Below are 16,632 nucleotides of genomic sequence, written 5' to 3'. Positions count from 1 at the left end.
GAAATCACTCGCTCCCCCCAAGGCCCAGAGGCAGCCTCGCTCCAGGGACCCCAGCATATCCAGAGGCCAGGAAGCCAGCCGTCCCTCCTATGCCCAGGTAGGCCACCCTCGCTCCCTGCGATCATAGGGGGCCTCTCTGGACCCCTTAACCTACTCCCCCCACGTCACATTCTGGCCGGACCACGGGAACCCTCTGTTATCCTGGCCCCCCTCCAAGGCCACGGGGCCACAACAGGGAGACTCCCCCCGACACCCGCCGCATCCCCACTCCCCCATGGAGCAACATGGGGGCAGATATCCCCCCTGGCACGCCTATCTGACCGCCATCCCAACTAAGGATGACTTTAAACAACTCGTGGCAGATGTGAAAGCCACCTACCGAGCTGAAATCCAGACCCTGCACGCTGGCCTTAAACACCTAGCTGAAAGTGTCGAGATGGCGGAGGAGGAGATCCAGGAGACTAAGCTGGCAGTACACCACACTCAATTGGAGAACTCGGATCACCGCCTCCTCCTACGGGACATGCAGCGCCATGTAGAGGACCTCGACAATAGAGGCCGGAGGAACAACATTCGTGTTCGGGGCCTCCCTGAGACAGAAGGACCCGAGGACCTGCAGATCTCCCTGCAAGCGCTGTTTAACGAAATGCTGGGAGAGGACCCGGCCAAACATATTGAGATGGACAGAGCGCATCGGGCCCTCCGACCCAAAGGCCCCGCTTCCAAACCGAGAGACGTTGTCTGCAGGATTCACTCCTTCCCCCTTAAGGAAGACATTATGACTAAATCCCGCTCTATTCGCAACCTAATGTTTGACAACGCTCCGGTCCAGGTGTACCCGGACCTTTCCTGGATAACCCTTCAAAAACGTAGGATGTTGCAGCCACTTCTCCGCACCCTGCAGGACGGGAATATGCCCTACCGTTGGGGCTTCTCCTTTTGCCTCATCAGACATCAGGGGAAGTCGGCGTCCCTTCGCTACCCAGAGGACCTCGCCTTCTTCTGTGATACTCCATAACAAGGGCAACTGAAAGGAGGGAGACAACAACAAACAGGAGGCCAGAGGACTCCTACTGTAACCTGCAGTATACTGCGCCCCAACTCATGATCTTTAATATTGAGTTGATAAAATCTGATAAAAAAGTATGAACCGAAGACCCAGTCACGGCCTTACAGATCTGAGCCATAGAGGCATGATGTACCACCCAAGAGGCACTAATCACCCTGGATGAGTGTGCTCTAACATAAGGAAGAATTTTCTTCTTTAGGCTGAAGCTTCAACAATCACTTGACGAATCCATTTGGAAAAGAGTGGATTTTGACGCTGCCTATCCACATTTTGGACCCTCTGGCAGTAAAAACAAAACGTGTTTTGCGAACCTGAGCGGTCGCCTTTAAATAGATTCTGATCGCTCTTACTACATCAAGGGAATTTAGTGCCTTCTCTTCCCTAGATTGAGGCTCTGGGGAGAAAGGAGGAAGAATAATATCTTGGTTTAAATGAAAACCTGTTACCACTTTTGGTTGGAATTCAGGATGAGGACATAAAACCACCTCATCCTTATGCCTGATCAAATATAGCTCTTTACAAGACAGAGCTGCTAGTTCCGATACTCTTCTAGCAGAAGAAATGGCAATCAGAAAGATGATCTTTCTTGACAAAAAGAATCAAGAGGAATTTCTCGTAAAGGCTCAAATGACCGATTCAACAAAGCCAATGATACCAAATTCAAATCCCAAGGATTAGCGGTGCATAGATCAGTAAAAAAATTATCCCATGGCTGGACTAATGAGTCTGTTCCACCTGCCAGCAGATCCCTTGTTCCCAACACAAAGTTGTCTACTTTGTTGTTGAATCTGGGCGCGAATAGGTCCATGTCCGGAACGCCCCATCTCTGACATACTGCTAGGAAGATGTCGGGGCGTAGAGACCATACTTCCGGAAATAACTGTTGGAGACTCAAGTAGTCAGTCTGCCAACTCTACATTCCTGCAATGAAAGTTGCCGATAGGCAAGGAATGTTGTGTTCTGCCCAAGCTAGAACATTATTCAACCTGTTTTGGGCTGCACAACATCTCGTGCCTCCCTGGCGATTGGCATAAGCTACAGCAGTGGCCTTGTCGGACTGAATCCTAACAGGACAGTCCTGTAGTCTGAACGTCCCAGATTCTAGGGCCAGACGTACTGCCTGAATTTTCCAAAATGTTGATAGGCAAGGTCCTGTAACCTGGACCATCTCCCCTGGACCGAATCTCCTTCCCGGGCTGCTCCCCAGCCTAGAAGGCTGCCATCCATTAACACTTTCTAGGATACAGGTAGAAAAGATTTTCCCTTTTGCTGGATAACCCCCAATTTAGGCTCTGACTTGCGTAGGGAGCCAAGCGTCTATGGAAAAAAAACGAAGGCCTGAATCCTTTTATTCCAGACCGACAGGATGGTGTTTTGAAGCAGTCCTGAGTGAAAACTGCGTGTAAGGGATGGCCTCAAAAATAGGCCACCATTTCCCCCAACAATCTCCTACTCAATCAAATGGAAGGATTTTTCTTTTTTTGGTAAGGTGAATTAGTTCTACAATGGAAAGGATTCTCGCTTGGGGTAAGAATACCTTCTTCTGTACGGTAGCCATAACCAGCCCCAAGTACTGTAATCTCCTTGATGTTTTTAAGGAGGATTTTTCTAGGTGGAGTATCCAACCCAGAGATTCTGCGAACAGACTCTGGTTTAGATGATCTATTAACCACTTCCCGACCGCCGCACGATGATGTACGTCGACAGAATGGCACAGGCAGGCATAAGGGCTTACATGTACGTTCATTCATGGCCACCCCCTCGCGATCGCTCCCGACGAATAGAAATCCTTCGTCACATCACTTCCTCTCCTGTAATGTAAACACAGGAGAGGAAGTGATGTAATCTCTCCTCCGTGTCGGTATTTTTCGTTCCGACACCGAGGAGAGAGGATCGGTGAGTTGCACCAACACGACACTACACAGTAGAACATGCCAGGCACACTCGCACCCCCCCGATCACCCCCCCCAATTACCCCTGCCCCCCAGTCACAGTGACACCAATGTCATTTTTTTTTTTTTGCATTGGTGTCATTTGTGACTGTAATAACTGTTAGGGCAGTTAGGGTTAGCCCCCTTTAGTTCTAATGTACCCCCCTAACCCCCCCAATAAAGGTTTAACCCAGTGATCACCCCCCGTCGCCAGTGTCACTAAGGCTGGGTTCACATTGCAGCGGTTTATGAGAACGAATGTGATTCGCACCGCACTGCAGTGCAAATCACATCCGATCTCTGTGCGATTCGAGTTCAGCCATACAGATAGTATGGCTGAATTCGCATCGCACCCGCCGCAAATTCGCACGGGACCCTTTTTTTGGCCCGCAGCAGAATCGGATCGCATGGGTGTTCACACCATGCGATCCGAGTTTGCAGATCGCACTGCGATATGCGAACTGATCTGGGGGTGTCATTAACATTTCACTGACACTCCCAGCAGTTCGCATAGGGCAGTGTGAACTGCCGCCGGGAGGCATGCGATGCGGGAATCCGCCGCGGATTCGTGGCGTTCCCGCATCGCTCCAGTGTGAACCCAGCCTAATAAGCGATCGTTTTTCTGATCGCTGTATTAGTGTCACAGGTGACGCTAGTTAGGCAGGTAGGTATTTAGGTTCGCCGCAGCTTTTTATAGCGCCAGGGACCCCATATACTACCGCATAAAGCCCCCTGATTTCCCCCTAGTTAACCCTTTCACCAGTGATCACCATATAACTGTTACAGGTGACGCTGGTTGGTTAGTTATTTTTTTATAGTTTCAGGGCACCCGCCATTTATTACCTAATAAAGGTTTAACCCCCTGATCACCCGGCGGGTGTCATTTGTGACTGTAATAACTGTTAGGGCAGTTAGGGTTAGCCCCCTTTAGTTCTAAGGTACCCCCCTAACCCCCCCAATAAAGGTTTAACCCCGTGATCACCCCCCGTCGCCAGTGTCACTAAGGCTGGGTTCACATTGCAGCGGTTTATGAGAACGGATGTGATTCGCACCGCACTGCAGTGCAAATCACATCCGATCTCTGTGCGATTCGAGTTCAGCCAGATAGTATGGCTGAATTCGTGTCGCACCTGCCGCAAACTCGCACGGGACCCTTTTTTTGGTCCGCAGCAGAATCGGATCGCATGGGTGTTCACACCATGCGATCCGAGTTTGCAGATCGCACTGCGATATGCGAACTGATATGGGGGTGTCATTAACATTTCACTGACACTCCCAGCAGTTCGCATAGGGCAGTGTGAACTTTGTGAAAAAAAAAAAAAAAAAAAAAGTTTGTAATTTTCCCGCAACTTGTGGCAAAATATAAAATATTCCATGGACTCAAAATGCCTCTCAGCAAATAGCTTGGGGTGTCTACTTTCTAAAATGGGGTCATTTGTGGGGGTTTTGTGCCATCTTGGCATTTTATGGCCTTCAAAACTGTAATAGGTAGTGAGGAGTGAAGTCAAATATTTACGCCCTTAGAAAACCTGAAGGCGGTGCTTGGTTTTCGGGGCCCCGTACGCGGCTAGGCTCCCAAAAAGTCCCACATATGTGGTATCCCCGTACTCAGGAGAAGCAGCAGAATTTATTTTGGGGTGTCATTTCACATATGCCCATAGCATGTGTGAGCAATATATCATTTAGTGACAACTTTGTGTAAAAAAAAAAAAAAATTTTTTTTTTGTCATTATTCAATCGCTTGAGGCAAAAAAATAAAATATTCAATGGGCTCAACATGCCACTTATCAATTTCCTTAGGGGGTCTACTTTCCAAAATGGGGTCATTTGGGGGGGTTTTGTACTGCCCTGCCATTTTAGCACCTCAAGAAATGAGATAGGCAGTCGTAAACTAAAAGCTGCGTAAATTCCAGAAAACGTACCTTAGTTTGTAGATGTGACAACTTTTGCGCAAACCAATATACAATTATTGACTTTTTTTTTACCAAAGACATGTGGCTGAATACATTTTGGCCTAAATGTATGACTAAAATTGAGTTTATTGGATTTTTCTAATAACAAAAAGTAGAAAATATCATTTTTTTTCAAAATTTGCGGTCTTTTTACGTTTATATCGCAAAAAATAAAAATCGCAGAGGCAATCAAATACCATCAAAAGAAAGCTCTATTTGTGGGAAGAAAAGGACGCAAATTTTGTTTGGGTACAACATTGCATGACCGCGCAATTACCAGTTAAAGCAGCGCAGTGCCAAATTGTAAAAAGACCTCTGGTCATTTACCAGCAAAATGGTCCGGTCTGAAAGTGGTTAAAGGTAGATCATCTAAATAGGCTAGGACAGTTATGCCTTGAGCCCTTAACCTGGCTAAAGGAGGTGCCAGAATCTTTCAGAACACCTGTGGTGCTGTGGCTAAACCGAATGGCAGGGCCACTAATGAATGATGAATTCATAGTGCAGAAATTTCTGGTGAGCAGGAAAATTTGGCACATGCATCTTTGATATCGATTAAAGCCAAAAAACTCCCCTCCTTGCAGGATAGACACAACCGATCAGATTGTGTGAAAGGATCAGATGTTTAAGTGCCAATTCAGATCTAGAATGCGTATTGCCTCTCCGTTTGGTTCTGGAACCGTGAAAGGTTTGAATAAAACTCCATGCCCTGTTCCACTAAGGGAACCTCTGATATCACCGACTGGGATAATAGAGGATCCAGAGCCAGAAAGACTTATTTTTCTCAGGATCCTTGGGAACATTTTCCCTTAGAAAAAAACTCTCGGAAATCTAGTCATAACCTAGAGAAAAAAAAAATTGCAGAAGCCCCCCCCATCTGTCTTGACATTGTTCCTGCCAGATCTTGAGAATTGCAGGAGCCTTCCCCCACCCGAGAGAGCGGGGGCGCCCCTTCATGAGGAGGCTTTAGCATTCTGCTTTGTGGGCTGTCTGCCCCAAGATCTCTTCTGACCCTGGTGCTGCTCTTGGGGACTTCCCCTTGAACCCGACGGTTGAGGCCATCAAGACTGCCTAGAGGCTGATGCCCCTGGCACAGGAGAGGCAGCATGATTAAAGGAGAAAAATTTGTCTCTAAATAGCTGTTCACCATGAAAGGGAAAACTGGCTAAGAGCTTTTTACACAGTGCTTCGGCTGGCCAATTTTTCAGCCACAGAACTCTGCAAGAATGCACTAGTCCAAGCATAAGCCATGAGGCTTAAATGGGAACAGAGGTGCTCCAGACTGAGTGCAGGATAAATCATATATCTAATAAAAACAAGTCCTCTTTAACCCCCTCTGCCCCTAGAGAATGGTCAAGAATATTGAAACATACGAAAAGGAAAGAGGATTTCCTAAAATCTAAAATTAGGAAAATTCCGTAGAGATATAGATGATTAAAACTAACAGTTTTCAATTGGAAAAAGAAAAACTGTTTGAATAATATACCCTCATTAACCACTTGCTTACTGGGCACTTAAACACCCTTCCTGACCAGACCAAATTTCAGCTTTTGGTGCTCTCACACTTTGAATGACAATTACTCAGTCATGCAACACTGTACCCAAATTAATTTTGTGTCCTTTTTTTCCCACAAATAGAGCTTTCTTTTGGTGGTATTTGATCACCTCTGGGGTTTTTATTTTTTGCGCTATAAATGAAAAAAGACCGAAAATTTTGAAAAAAAAAACGCATATTTCTTTGTTTCTGTGACAGAATTATGCTAATTATTAATTTTTCTTCATAAATTTTGGCCACAATTTATACTGCTACATATCTTTGGTAAAAATAACCCAGATTAGTGGATATTATTTGGTCTTTGTGAAAGTTATAGAGTCTACAAGCTGTGGTGCGAATCGCACAAAATTGATCACATCTGATGTACTGGTGGCCTATCTCGCTTCTTGTGACCCGAACAAGTCAGGAAAGTACAAATACCCCCCAAATGACCCCTTTATGGAAAGTAGACATTCCAAGGTATTTAGTAAGAGGCATGGTGAGCTTTTTGATGTTGTCATTTTTTTCCCACAATTCTTTGCAAAATTAAGATTTTTCATTTTTTTTTTTCTCCACAAAATTGTCATTGTAATAGGTTATTTCTCTCACATGGCATGTGTATACCACAAATGACACCCCCAAAAAAATTCTGCTACTCCTCCTGAGTATTACAATACCACATGTGTGTGACTTTTTCACAGCCTGGCCACATAGAGAGGCCCAACATGCAGGGAGCGCCATCACGTGTTCTAGGAGCATAAATTACACATCTAACTTGTTGACTACTTATTACACTTTTGAAATACCAGGACAATGACACATGACACTGATGACAGATGGCACTGATACGTGGCAATGATGACACGTGGCACTGATGACAGATGACACTAATATGTGGCACTGATGACAGATGACACTAATATGTGGCACCGACATGTGGCACTGATTACACGTGGCACTAATACGTGGCACCGATGACAGATGGCACTAATACGTGGCACCGATGACGCGTGACACCGATGACAGATGACACTGATAAGTGGCATTGATGACACGTGACACTAACAGATGGCACGTGACACTGACGACAAATGGCACTGATGACAGATGGCACTATGTGGCACTAATGACACGTGGCACTGATGACAGATGGCACTGGGGACAAATGGCACTGACAACAGGTGGCACTGGGGGCAGGTGGCACTGGGGTGGGATGGCACTGGGGGAGGATGGCACTTTTTTTTTTTTTCTTTGTGCACTGACGGCTGCTGCAGCCGTTCATCTCTCCCCTCTCACACGCTGTCTGTGTAAGGAGGGAGAGCCGCGCTGAGAGATGATCTCATATGTTTACATATGAGATCATCTCCCATTGGACACGCCGATCACGCTGTAAACGGCCGCTGTGATTGGCTGTTTACAGCGATCTGTGTTTGCCTGTTCCCCGGGGGACACGGCGAACACAGAACTTCCACGATGCGTGCCCGCGGCGGCGCGCATTGCGGAAGTAAACAATAGGACGTCCAGGGACGGCCAATTGCAGGAAAGCGCCTGCTCTAAGGCCGTAAATCGGCTATAAGGCGGGCGCGAGGTGGTTAATGTCCCCGACTCCTACTTCTCACATCCATATTCATTCTAATCTCATTCCCTCCAAATCCAACCAGACTGTTACTTCTAGATTTTCCAAATCTAAAATCCCAAGTCCCTTTCCATCTTCTCAAAACCACAGAACAGCATCTTCCTCCAACAATAAATTTGAGATCCACAGGCCAACATCTGTTTATCCCACGGCAGACATCAGTCTGAGTTGTACAGACACCAACAGAGATTTGTTCAATACTACATCTGCCTCAGGTGCACTAACCACTGCTATTATAGCCACAGAGGAACCACCCCTACCATTTCATCATCCATTGATCCCTTCCCCATTATCCATGATGCACCAATTGCACTAGGTATGGCTGATAAACTGGCCACCCACCTGGTTCTCCTAGCGCTCTCAATAAATCATCTTTTTTATACCTAACCCCCCCGATCCAGCCCCAATAAAAGAAAAACACGACGATGAGGCAGGAGAGGGGGCAGATCTAAGCACACCACACCCAGAAAAAATGCAGAGACTGTAAAGATCTTCAATTTCTCTTCTATTAAATTTACTGATGATGAACTATCATTATTACAACAAGGTTTAAAATTTCACCCCTACTATTCCACCTAATCCATTTACCATCTTCAAAGATTTGAACAAATTCATCTGAAATATTACCCTCAAGAGACATTTTAGTCTACAGGTCAACAAACACAAAGATACCATAATAGCCAATGTCAACAGATACAGTTTGTAAGGGCACTCTGAACTTCAGGACCAAGCAAAAACAAACAGATGTCTTTATGAATCAGAAAGTCCATAATAGGGTATCTTCCCACTTAGGGCTGCACTTATGGAGAGAAGCAATCACTGAATAGGAAACAGAAAAAACAAAGAAAAGGCGCCTATAAGTGTAGACTTAAAAGCTGTTTAATTTACCCAAAAAGGGTTAAAAAAACTTACAAGATATGTAGATTGGCAGAGCATATCATTAATATCCATGTAGGTGGTCCGGCATGAATGCAGTGGTCACTGGCATATACAAGTTCTTTAGGCTGAGTGTGTCCAGTAGCAGGGGGCTCCAGGGGATGCCAACTGGAAAACCAGCAGTGAGCTCAAAGAGAACTGACAGGCCAGCCCGCAATCAGAGTCTCAAAACACGAGGATCCCGGAAGTGACGTCAGCGGCAGGAGACAATAACCAGCAACCAGTGTGGACCACAAACAGGAAGCAAATCAGGAAGCAGTCATCAAAGAGGGACACGTTTTGGAACATCTCATTGGTTCCTTTAGGTTGATAAAGGAACCAATGAGATGTTCCGAAACGCGTTTTTAAAACGAGAGAGTTTTTAAAAAAAAAACACTGGTCTTTACTACAGCAAGACCCACACTTAAACACTATTCCTACAGTGCCACAATTTGCCTATAGGAAGGCTCCAAATATAAAAGGGAAAGTCGCTCCTAGCAAAATTAAATCTGCCCAATCTATATCCAACAACATTTAAACAACACTCATTCCTCTGGTGGGCATGTTTCAGTGTAAAAAATCCCTGTGCCTGACTTGTCATATTCAACATGGTCAAAAATCCTTTGCTCATAAGGGTAAGACATACACATTCAACAACTTTCATAACTGTTCTTCATGTACATGTTTACAACTGCACGTACGTGCAGGTATGTGGGTATGTATATGCATGAGCCGTTATTGTATTTGTGTATATGTACGATTATGTGTGTGCAGTTCCTGTCCAGAACTGTGCTTTCTCCCGATCACCACTGCATGCATAGATGTATGACGCTATATGAGATCATTGGAAGGATTATAAGAGTGGAATACGGAGACAAAGCAGAGAGATACCTTACTTTAATGCTTGATTGCATAAACCCTCTGGTAAGCGACCACTTGGTGGATATAGCACAGGGTGTGTTTGGTGAAGGTTTCTAACAGGAGCAAAGGACTTTCTCACTTCTGGGAAGCTGTTGGATACTCTGCGTGCTTTCACTCTTTTATATTTATTTTTCCTATGATGGATATGGACATTACTTACTGTCACAGCAATTTTTTAACTTTTTACAGTGCATTATGAACTGCCTCTACTGTATTTAAATATTGTTATGTGGATAGTCAACCCATACTATTATATATTAGCTATAATCCCTATTACGATTAAGCGATTTATACCTGTGTGCGACTTGATGCGATTTTTATGCAATGAGTTATATGAATTGAGTATTTTTTATTTCAAATAATAAGTAGCGCTGTTACTGTTTGGTTTTTGAATCAGACAGGGTGAATGCCATTACCCATTAACCATTTATTATCTGAAGATTCAATTTTTGGTCATTATATAACTTATAACCTTATTATATGGGGCGGCACAGTGGTGTAGTGGTTAGCACTCTCACCTAGCAGTAAAAAGGGTCGCTGGTTTGAATCCCAACCATGATACTACCTGCCTGGAGTTTGCATGGTCTCCCTGTGCCTGTGTGGGTTTCCTCCGGGTACTCCGGTTTCCCCCCACACTCCAAAGACATGCAGGTAGGTTAATTGGCTTCTGTCCCAAATTGGCCCTAGTATATGAATGGGGACCTTGGATTGTGGGCTCCTTGAGGGTAGGGACCGATGTGAGAGTGCAATGTACAGGGATAGGGAAAATTGTAGACACTCACTCAGGTTGAACTGGATGGACTGGTGTCTTTATTCAAACTTACTATATATATCTAGCATAGTAATTTCCTTCCTCCATTCTCACCATTTTATTAACTCATAATTTATAATGATCGATTACCAATTGCTAATTATTTTCTTAATACATTTTTTATTCAATTTATTCATAAAAATGTATTCATTTTAAATCCGAGGTATATTTATACATTTATAGTTATGTATGTAATTATTTGATAGATTTCTCCAAACGTCATAAAATTATCATCATCCACTATTAATCAGCAAGCTTTACACTCATATTTACATTCACTTCGGTCTCCAATCGTCTACCTCTTTAAATCTATTTGATTGACGGACTGGCCAGCCCATCAGATCTCTCTGTTTCTATTTCCTATTTAAGACTGCCAGGTTTGCCATCCAATCAAGGTCTGATGAAGAAGCTGTAGCTTCGAAATGCATTACCATTCCGTGCCACTGTGAATAATCACATTTCCTGTTCCTGTGAAGTCACAACCAGCTGCTTCTTGTTTCCTGCCTCCTGGTTCCCAGCATTCTCTGGATCCCTGTAAGATCACACGAGTGCCCCAGGCTGCAAAGGGAAGACATTTATGAGAATCCAGGACTGGCGATTTTCACCACATCCTGAACTCATCTAATTTAACCTGTGAGTTACTACATTGACTTTGTTAAATATATGATTTATACGGCACTCAGTCTGGCACCCCTCTGTTCCCATTTCTACACAGAGCCCATTGCTTCACTCTAAGGGAGCTGCCTCCAGGGGCTAATCATACAAGATCTCTGATTAGTTATGGACATTACGTTTTAAACAAATGTTTTAATATGTGTGCTTATTCACACACATTTTATGTATACCTATATTACAGTTGCTATATAATTTTATGTTATCACCATATCTAGCACCGCTGTTCACCCGTTTTTTACTGTACATGAGGCTTAAATGATAGAGTCTTTCATAGCATCTACTGTAAAACAGTGCGTCTGATACACCAGCCCATTACTGGGCTTGCTGATCAGGCAGAATTTTAAGTATTTCCACAAACTGGACATGCGAGATTCTTGCTCAATGAGGAGATTGCAGCATCAATTGTTGGAACCCCCCCATTTTCTTCATAGAAATGCACTTCCATAGGATTAAGTGTGGAGAATTTCTTGGGAGGAGAATATTGTTTATCCGGATGTTCCCATTCAGAATACATAAGCTTTTTTAGCCATGCATGAATAGGAAAAAACATCCCCAGATGGGGGAGGTTTTACTGAACCCAATTAGTGGTGGGTTGCTCAAGAGCTTGCGCTGCAGGCAGCAAAAAGAATGCTTAAGGGAGTACACAGGCAACCTGTCTTGTGATGCTACTCCTTCCATATCAGGATCCTCAGAAGAGGATAAATAAGTATCTTCCAAATATTTGGGAAGATCTACCTGATCCCCAGCCTCCTGCACCTCAATAAGAGGGTCCTGAGCACTAGATGGGAATCTGCTGTGTTTAGCCCCACTATAGAGATACATCATAGCATCAATCTTAATTACAAATAGAAGAAAAAACCTCTTGTACGATATATACAGGTACTGAAGTGTTTATACAACAGTTTCCCCTGACGGCTCAATCTGACCAGCTGCATCCCTCTCAGAGGAGGACGACATTCTTTTGGAAATGGATTTTGTTTATAGTGAAAACCATTGACCTCTTTAGAACCCTTAGAGGAGTTCCTGGTCCCATTACCACTCATAGCCTGAAGCATAAAGCAGAGGCACTACCAGAAAAAGAATGTACACTGCTAGGCTATAGTCCAGCGCTGTAAGCTGCTATTAATCCTAGCCTGGTAAAGTATAATGTGTCAAAGGGAAATTACTGTGTCACTAACCTGAACAAGCCATCCTCCTGCTCTGTCCCTCCACAGCCAGCAGCACCTACACATACACAGTGCTTTAACACTTCCTCCACGTGTGGCTTTCGTCTCATGCCGTTAGCCAGCCCCCCCCCCCCCCCCCGCTCAAATTACGATACCCCACCCTTTCAAAGGAAAGCGTTTTCCTGCGCGAGTGGCGGCTCAGGCATCCTGTCAACAGCAGACATGAGGGGTAAATCCGGCCACGCGTTCTGTCCCCGCCCCCACCTTTATTTTTTAGAAAAGGAAATTGCTTTTGGTACATCAATCCAATATCTGGGGCGCAGGAGGAGAACCAGACCCCCTTTCTTACTGGAGGATCTGTTGTGGCCGGAGGAGAGGAGAAATTAAAGGCTTCTGCACCATTTCCAGCATCAGACGGTGAGTGCTCAATACAGCCCCTAGTGGTGACACATAGCCATGACAACGTTATACATAGGAGAAATTCCTGAGAAAATCTCCCTTACCTTTTCCTTGCAGCAGGGTTATCTGAGATAAACTCCCAATCTTCCTCATCCCTGGTGGGCACTGAGACCTTTAGGAAACCTTCAGGAACAGGGGAACCTCAGGTTACCCACAATCCTGGACCTGCAACAGCACCCTGCCAGTAAAAACTTTATGGCCTTACTACCAAAAGTATTGGATCCCAGGGTCCAGCTCTCTAAAGAGAAGCGTTCTCAAGCAAAACCACAATTCTTCGGAAACGAGGCCTGGGTAACATCCATTTAGCCAATGAAAGGACATCAGAACAGATCCGGTCAGCATGGCTAGCCCCAGCAGGGAAGCTTCCAGTGGAGCTCAGCGCAGCACATCTTTATTCGTGACCAACGCCTTAGACACTGGCGAAAAAAAACTGAGGACTCCCAGTAGTGGGAGGGGTTATATAGGGAGTACACTTCTTGCCTTAGGGTTTACCAGAGTCCATCACCTATCAGTGGCCCTATAACCCACATAGAAAGTACTATGGCTCTGTGTCCCCTGATGTAAAAATATAAAAAAAAAAAAAAAAAAAAAAAAACCATCAGTGATCAAATACCACCAAAAGAAAGCTCTATTTGTGGGGGGGGGGGGATTATAAAAAATGTGTTTGGGTACAGTGCACGACCATACAATTGTCATTCAAATTGCAACAGCGCTGAAGATTGGCCTGTGCAGGAAGGGGGTGTAAGTGCCTGGTATTGAAGTGAAGTGGTTAACGTTAGAGTGATTCTTTCCCAAATGTCTTTATTATCAAAAAAATGCACGAAGCCCAGCCTTTACTTTAACCTTTTGTTAGTGTTAATTCCACCACAGCAGGACTTCCAGATGCCATCCAAACAAGAGCTCATGCGGTAGGCTGGCAAGTCCTAAAATTTAACATCACAGGATGGAAATATTATTTATATATATATATATATATATATATATATATATATATATATATATATATATATATATATATATATATATATATATATATACATACACACACATATATATATACACATATATATATACATATACACACACACACACCCAATACTTCTTCATGCTATATTGCCAAAGGTTGGAACAAGCATTGAGGCAATAAAAAAATACAAACATGTACAGTGGGGATGGAAAGTATTCAGATCCCCTTACAATTTTCACTCTTTGTTATATTGCAACCATTTGCTAAAATCATACACACAGCACCCTATATTGACAGAAAAACACAGAATTGTTGCCATTTTTGCAGATTTATTAAAAAAGAAAAAACTTAACTATCACATGTTCCTAAGTATTCAGACCCTTTGCTCAGTATTTAGTAGAAGCACCCTTTTGATCTAATACAGCCATGAGTCTTTTTGGGGAAAAATGCATCAAGTTTTTTCACACCTGGATTTGGGGATCCTCTGCCATTCCTCCTTTCAGATCCTTTCCAGTTCTGTCAGGTTGGATGGTAAACATTGGTGAACAGCCATTATTAGGTCTCTCCAGAGATGCTCAATTGGTTTAAGTCAAGGCTCTGGCTGGGCCATTCAAGAACAGTCACAGAGTTGAAGTGAAGCCACTCTTGCGTTATTTTAGCTGTGTGCTTAGGGTCATTGTCTTGGAAGGTAAACCTTCGACCCAGTCTGAGGTCCTGAGCACTCTGGAGAAGGCTTTCATCCAGGATATCCCTGTACTGGGCAGCATTCATCTATCCCTCAATTGCAACCAGTCATCTTGTCCCTGCAGCTGAAAAACAACCCCATGATGCTGCCCCCACCATGCTTCACTGTTGGGACTGTATTGGACAGGTAATGAGCAGTGCCTGGTTTTCTCCACAAATACCGCTTAGAATTAAGGCCAAAAAGTTCTAATCTTGGTCTCATCAGACCAGAGAATCTTATTTCTCACCATCTTGGAGTCCTTCAGGTGGTTTTTAGCAAACTCCATGCAGGCTTTTATGTGTCTTGCACCGAGGAGAGGCTTCCGTCGTGACACTCTGCCATAAAGCCCCGACTGGTGGAGGGCTGCAGTGATGGTTGACTTTCTACAACCTTCTCCCATCTCCGACTGCATCTTTGGAGCTCAGCCATAGTGATCTTTGGGTTCTTCTTTACCTCTCTCACCCAGGCTCTTCTCCCCCCATAGCTCAGTTTGGCCAGACTACCAGCTCTAGGAAAGGTTCTGGTCATCCCAAACGTCTTCCATTTAAAGGTTATGGAGGCCACTGTGCTCTTAGGAACCTTAAGTGCAGCAGAAATGTTTTTGTAACCCTGGCCAGATCTGTGCATTGCCACAATTCTGTCCGAGCTCTTCAGGCAGTTCCTTTGACCTCATGATTCTCATTTGCTGACATGCACTGTGAGCTGTAAGGTCTTATATAGACAGGTGTGTGGCTTTCTGCAAAAATTTCAACAATTCTGTGTTTTTCTGTCAATATGGGGTGCTGTGTGTACATTAATGAGGAAAGAAAATGAACTTGATGAAAAATGAACTTGATAAAAATAATTTTAGCAAATGGCTGCAATATAACAAAGCATGAAAAATTTAAGGGGGTCCGAATACTTTCCATCCCCACTGTATGAAACCTTTAAAGCAGGTTGTACCCAGGGCTCGTTTGAGGGGGCATATCCCTAAATTGCCAGGGAAATTGATCAGAGAGAGATCTTGAGAGAGAGAGAGAGAGAGAGAGATCCCAGTGAAACCATTTGGACTTATGTTCCTCTGACTTATCCCGCAAAGCCGAGGTCAGATCTTTAATTTGCTCCATGTCCTTCACTCTTGCAAACCACTGGGCCACTGTTAGGGCCACTGTTAGGGCAGACTGTTGCTTCCATAGAGGTGGAATGCAAGCCTTTGCAGCATTAAGGAGCTGTTTGAGAAGGGACTTGTGGTAACGTTTCCTTGACATTGGGTAAGGTTATACAGGACAGTGGCTGGGTTATCTTGTAAAGAAATCTCTGAATTTATGTATGAGCTTAAGCACTGGTTTCCAGCAAGTGGTAAAGCGTAGGACACATCCAAAAAATATGTAAAAAGGTACCCAAGAGGTGGCAACAATGCCAGCAACAATAAATCTGAAGAGGGAATAGCTTTGCCAGAACTGATGGGGTTCTATACCAATGCAGTTTTTACCGGCAGTGCCTGCAATAAGTACAGGATTTTGGGCATTTGGGCATTGTATTCAGCTTAAGTACGTTACAACAGCCAAACCAAGAAAGGGCCAGAGTCACCCTTTTTAAAGGTCTGCGGTTAGCGTTGACAGAAATGGCTGGAAAATGTCATATTTGATTAGTTTACATTTAATTCAGATTATGTGGTTTATGATATCTAACGCCCATGTGGTATGTTATACGTAGGGGGCGAAAAAAAAAACAAAAAAAAAAAACACAACATAGGAAGATACCTGCACTTGCATCTGCTTGATTACATCAAGCCTTCCTTTTTGTAAAAGGATGTACAATATCACACAATTCCATTTTATTAATGCAATTCCACAGCATTGAATTGGGGGTGATAGGGAAACCTTGCATAGTGAA

At 44.1% G+C, this 16,632-nt stretch overlaps 1 protein-coding gene across 4 annotated transcripts in view; it reads right to left on the bottom strand.

The window, feature by feature from the left end:
• The window catches only part of BTBD2 (BTB domain containing 2), a 238,352-nt gene that overhangs the window by 63,655 nt on the left and 158,065 nt on the right, over positions 1 to 16,632 (bottom strand). The gene's annotated exons all lie outside the window — the stretch shown is intronic.

The sequence above is a fragment of the Lithobates pipiens genome, unplaced genomic scaffold, assembly GCF_037356315.1.
Source record: "Lithobates pipiens isolate NorthernLeopardFrog02 unplaced genomic scaffold, aLitPip1_a1.2 Scaffold_13, whole genome shotgun sequence".
NCBI classification, from domain to species: Eukaryota; Metazoa; Chordata; class Amphibia; order Anura; family Ranidae; genus Lithobates; species Lithobates pipiens.
This window is presented reverse-complemented; position numbering and strand designations above follow the sequence as displayed.